This window comes from Halichoeres trimaculatus, unplaced genomic scaffold (assembly GCF_033239565.1).
Source record: "Halichoeres trimaculatus isolate MK-OKI-2021-1 unplaced genomic scaffold, fHalTri1.1 fHalTri1_scaffold_10, whole genome shotgun sequence".
Taxonomy (NCBI): Eukaryota; Metazoa; Chordata; class Actinopteri; order Labriformes; family Labridae; genus Halichoeres; species Halichoeres trimaculatus.
The window spans coordinates 14,217,284-14,223,309 of NW_027437187.1; the positions used below are offsets into that span (position 1 = coordinate 14,217,284).

At 40.8% G+C, this 6,026-nt stretch overlaps 1 protein-coding gene across 2 annotated transcripts in view; it reads right to left on the bottom strand.

Moving 5' to 3' along the window:
* dnaaf4 (dynein axonemal assembly factor 4) overlaps positions 1-6,026 on the bottom strand; it is a 50,587-nt gene that overhangs the window by 8,770 nt on the left and 35,791 nt on the right. The gene's annotated exons all lie outside the window — the stretch shown is intronic.

Below are 6,026 nucleotides of genomic sequence, written 5' to 3' on the forward strand. Positions count from 1 at the left end.
GCCCAAGTACAGGCCTGTTTCTCACTGGACAATTAACTCAAGAGCAACAAATGGGACAAAGTCATCCAGAAGGGTAGACTGAAAGCTCTGGGAGCAGATCTGCAGTGAAAACAACTTTGAAAACGTTAAGAGTCAATCAAGAAGTTCACTTCCATTTTGGCTACTATCAGTACTTCAGAAAGCATCTGGAAATGAAGGGCACATTTTGTACAACATATTAAGTAACATAAAACTCATTCTCAGTGGAACTGAAGGCTGATATTTAGTGGGACTATTCAGGGCAGTCAAATGATGCACTGTATGAATTTTCAAGGGTCTAGCCCCATGGTTAGTCCCTCTTTTCAGCAGTGAGGCCTACTAGTAGTGATGAAGCCTGAGGCTGGAAATCTGTTAAAAAAAAAATCCTGCTCTGTCATTTTTGGGTCTATTGACACCAAATCGGAGACAATAAGACAAGGCCAGCCCCTGACCTTCCATGTTTTTTTTCAGAGCTCTACCTCAAAAGGGGCCAGAGTACAGGCCTGTTTCTTACTGGACAATTGACTCAAGTGCACCAAAATGGCACAAAGTCATCCAGAAGGGCAGACTGAAAGCTCTGGGAGCAGATCTGCAGTGAAAACAACTTTGAAAACGTTAAGAGTCAATCAAGAAGTTCACTTCCATTTTGGCTACTATCAGTACTTCAGAAAGCATCTGGAAATGAAGGGCACATTTTGTACAACATATTAAGTAACATAAAACTCATTCTCAGTGGAACTGAAGTCTGATATTTAGTGGGACTATTCAGGGCAGTCAAATGATGCACTGTATGAATTTTCAAGGGTCTAGCCCCATGGTAAGTCCCTCTTTTCAGCAGTGAGGCCTACTAGTAGTGATGAAGCCTGAGGCTGGAAATGTGTAAAAAAAAAATCCTGCTCTGTCATTTTTGGGTCTATTGACACCAAATCGGAGACAATAAGACAAGGCCAGCCCCTGACCTTCCATGTTTTTTTTCAGAGCTCTACCTCAAAAGGAGCCCAAGTACAGGCCTGTTTCTCCCTGGACGATTAACCCTTTATTGTCCAAAAAGGCTGAAATGGCCAAAAAGGGTCAAAATCTCACACATTCCTAGACCAAAGTGCATCAAACTGCACATGTTGTACATAATGGGGATAATGTGACTACTCATGCACGTTTTCAGACCTCCAGGGGCCTCTTAGAGACGGATGAGGGCCATAAAGACACATTTTCCCAATAAATGTTCCTCTTCTGCTCTCATTTCACTTCCGTAACACTTAGAGAGCTGAAACCTCGGATCTGGTACCTCTGAAAACTCTAAAATCATACTCTGCTGGAACTGTCTGGCTAGCCCTTCCCAAACAGGAAGTAGCTACAGAAACAACCTTGAGACTTGGCTCTGAAATCACATGCTCACAAAGCTCACCTGAATCTCCCCTAAAAGTTTCAGTTCATTTGATGCAAAAAATTCCAATTTATGGAGCTTCAGAATCCAAAATTGTGAAATTTTGACTGTACGCCAGGGGTCACAGGAAGGTCATGGAGACACCAAACCACCACAGTTCAGTTCCAAATAAAACCTAGTATAACATACTAAAAGATCAGCCCCTAGGTCCCATTAGAAAAAAAATGACCAATGGTCCTACTGGGAAAATCAGGGCTTGTTAGCCTTTTAAACCCTGAGACCATCCTGCCGGTGGGAATGGATGCTCACCCTTATTACTAACCCGATTGAGACCAAATTTTAAAGACAAGTACTGGGGCCCCCCAAGAGTCAGAATCTACAATATTAGCCTCCTAAACCAACAGGGAGCCAGATGGCACAGGTTTGATGTTTGGAGGTGTCTCCCTTTAATGTCCAAAAGGCCAACAAGGGTCAAAATTTCTCAGATTCCTCAACCAATTTGGACCAAATGGCAATTTGCTTGATGCTGTGTCCTATGGCAATGCTGGTGTACATTTTCATACCCATAGGAGCTAAAACACCAACAATGGAGCAAAAAAAGACAGGCTAACCGGGTCTATCTTCTAAAAATGCAGTATAACCTTTAATAAAAACAATGAAAGCAACAATCACAGTTCACCAAACAGCTCAAGGTCATCCAGAAGGGCAGACTGAACGCTCTGGGAGCAGATCTGCAGTGAAAACACCTTGGATGAAGTTAATAGTCACTCAAGAAGTTCACTTCCATTTTGGCTACTTTCAGTACATCAGAAAGCATCTGGAAATGAAGGGCACATTTTGTACAACATATTAAGTAACATAAAACTCATTCTCAGTGGAACTGAAGTCTGATATTTAGTGGGACTATTCAGGGCAGTCAAATGAAGCAATGTATAAATTTTCAAGGGTCTAGCCCCATGGTAAGTCCCTCTTTTCAGCAGTGAGGCCTACTAGTAGTGATGAAGCCTGAGGCTGGAAATGTGTAAAAAAAAAAAATCCTGCTCTGTCATTTTTGGGTCTATTGACACCAAATCGGAGACAATAAGACAAGGCCAGCCCCTGACCTTCCATGTTTTTTTTCAGAGCTCTACCTCAAAAGGGGCCAGAGTACAGGCCTGTTTCTTACTGGACAATTGACTCAAGTGCACCAAAATGGCACAAAGTCATCCAGAAGGGCAGACTGAAAGCTCTGGGAGCAGATCTGCAGTGAAAACAACTTTGAAAACGTTAAGAGTCAATCAAGAAGTTCACTTCCATTTTGGCTACTTTCAGTACATCAGAAAGCATCTGGAAATGAAGGGCACATTTTGTACAACATATTAAGTAACATAAAACTCATTCTCAGTGGAACTGAAGTCTGATATTTAGTGGGACTATTCAGGGCAGTCAAATGATGCACTGTATGAATTTTCAAGGGTCTAGCCCCATGGTAAGTCCCTCTTTTCAGCAGTGAGGCCTACTAGTAGTGATGAAGCCTGAGGCTGGAAATGTGTGAAAAAAAAATCCTGCTCTGTCATTTTTGGGTCTATTGACACCAAATCGGAGACAATAAGACAAGGCCAGCCCCTGACCTTCCATGTTTTTTTTCAGAGCGCTACCTCAAAAGGGGCCCAAGTACAGGCCTGTTTCTCCCTGGACGATTAACCCTTTATTGTCCAAAAAGGCCGAAATGGCCAAAAAGGGTCAAAATCTCACACATTCCTAAACCAAAGTGCATCAAACTGCACATGTTGTACATAATGGGGATAATGTGACTACTCATGCACGTTTTCAGACCTCCGGGGGCCTCTTAGAGACGGATGAGGGCCAAAAAGACACATTTTCCCAATAAATGTTCCTCTTCTGCTCTCATTTCACTTCCGTAACACTTAGAGAGCTGAAACCTCGGATCTGGTACCTCTGAAAACTCTAAAATCATACTCTGCTGGAACTGTCTGGCTAGCCCTTCCCAAACAAGAAGTAGCTACAGAAACAACCTTGAGACTTGGCTCTGAAATCACATGCTCACAAAGCTCACCTGAATCTCCCCTAAAAGTTCCAGTTCATTTGATGCAAAAAATTCCAATTTATGGAGCTTCAGAATCCAAAATTGTGAAATTTTGACTGTACGCCAGGGGTCACAGGAAGGTCATGGAGACACCAAACCACCACAGTTCAGTTCCAAATAAAACCTAGTATAACATACTAAAAGATCAGCCCCGAGGTCCCATTAGAAAAAAAAATGACCAATGGTCCTACTGGGAAAATCAGGGCTTGTTAGCCTTTTAAACCCTGAGACCATCCTGCCAGTGGGAATGGATGCTCACCCTTATTACTAACCCGATTGAGACCAAATTTTAAAGACAAGTACTGGGGCCCCCCAAGAGTCAGAATCTACAATATTAGCCTCCTAAACCAACAGGGAGCCAGATGGCACAGGTTTGATGTTTGGAGGTGTCTCCCTTTAATGTCCAAAAGGCCAACAAGGGTCAAAATTTCTCAGATTCCTCAACCAATTTGGACCAAATGGCAATTTGCTTGATGCTGTGTCCTATGGCAATGCTGGTGTACATTTTCATACCCATAGGAGCTTAAACACCAACACTGGAGCAAAAAAAGACAGGCTAACCGGGTCTATCTTCTAAAAATGCAGTATAACCTTTAATAAAAACAATGAAAGCAACAATCACAGTTCACCAAACAGCTCAAGGTCATCCAGAAGGGCAGACTGAACGCTTTGGGAGCAGATCTGCAGTGAAAACAACTTGGATGAAGTTAAGAGTCACTCAAGAAGTTCACTTCCATTTTGGCTACTATCAGTACATCAGAAACCATCTGGAAATGAAGGGCACATTTTGTACAACATATTAAGTAACATAAAACTCATTCTCAGTGGAACTGAAGTCTGATATTTAGTGGGACTATCCAGGGCAGTCAAATGAAGCACTGTATGAATTTTCAAGGGTCTAGCCCCATGGTAAGTCCCTCTTTTCAGCAGTGAGGCCTACTAGTAGTGATGAAGCCTGAGGCTGGAAATGTGTTAAAAAAAAAATCCTGCTCTGTCATTTTTGGGTCTATTGACACCAAATCGGAGACAATAAGACAAGGCCAGCCCCTGACCTTCCATGTTTTTTTTCAGAGCTCTACCTCAAAAGGGGCCAGAGTACAGGCCTGTTTCTTACTGGACAATTGACTCAAGTGCACCAAAATGGCACAAAGTCATCCAGAAGGGCAGACTGAAAGCTCTGGGAGCAGATCTGCAGTGAAAACAACTTTGAAAACGTTAAGAGTCAATCAAGAAGTTCACTTCCATTTTGGCTACTATCAGTACTTCAGAAAGCATCTGGAAATGAAGGGCACATTTTGTACAACATATTAAGTAACATAAAACTCATTCTCAGTGGAACTGAAGTCTGATATTTAGTGGGACTATTCAGGGCAGTCAAATGAAGCACTGTATAAATTTTCAAGGGTCTAGCCCCATGGTAAGTCCCTCTTTTCAGCAGTGAGGCCTACTAGTAGTGATGAAGCCTGAGGCTGGAAATGTGTAAAAAAAAAAAATCCTGCTCCATCATTTTTGGGTCTATTGACACCAAATCGGAGACAATAAGACAAGGCCAGCCCCTGACCTTCCATGTTTTTTTTCAGAGCTCTACCTCAAAAGGAGCCCAATTCAATTGCTTATTACAATACAACTTTACACACAACAATAACCATAAATTTTACTCAAGTACAAGTAAATGTACTGGTGTTCAAAAAAAATACTTACGTAAAAGTACAAAGTACTGTTCTTATAAACTACCCAGACTATTGATTACTTTTGAACCAATCAATCTTTTATTGCATCGGTGACTATTGGGCCCCACGCCCAATATATTTTCTGAAAAGCCCCAAATCTTGAGTAATGTGAAGCACCGGAGTTCAACAGAAATATATATTATATACAAAGCAAACAGGAAAAGGACATGTAAACTAATATTTTGATGGACAACCCTTTGAGACAATTATTTAAAATCAAGCTTTTCTGTTACTCTCCGTCAGACTTCTGCTCCTTTTCAAAAGTATTCTGCTGCTCTGATATGTCCAGGACAGTTTTTTTTAATTATCGTTTTCAACTACAATCAACACATTTTATCCCCATTTTTCCCCCAACATGAAAATGTTCAAGTCATGTGTCATTAAGACCCCTTGAAAAACAACTGGCCTAAGAAAAATGTAAATGAGTGTAAGGGTACCTGATGAGGAAAATGTCATCAGGTCAGAGCAGCTTTGTTTGACACACACTGGTATGCAAAAGTTTGGGCACCCCTGACAATTTCCGTTTTCTGTTATAAGTCATTGGGTGTTTGGATCAGAAGCTTCATAGTACTGACATAGTAATATTTTAGTGGTGAATTTTTTTTTTATTTTTTAGATTTATAGAATATTTGGAATGCATCATTAATTAAATTAATGAAAGAAATGAATTGTTTAATATTTAAAATATACATATTTATTTTAATATATTTTCAGCTGTACTAGATCTATTACGGCTAAAATGATAAGGGTTCTTTTGTAACTAGATTATTTCTGTCAAGAAAAGGAAAGGGTTAATACAGTTTCTGTG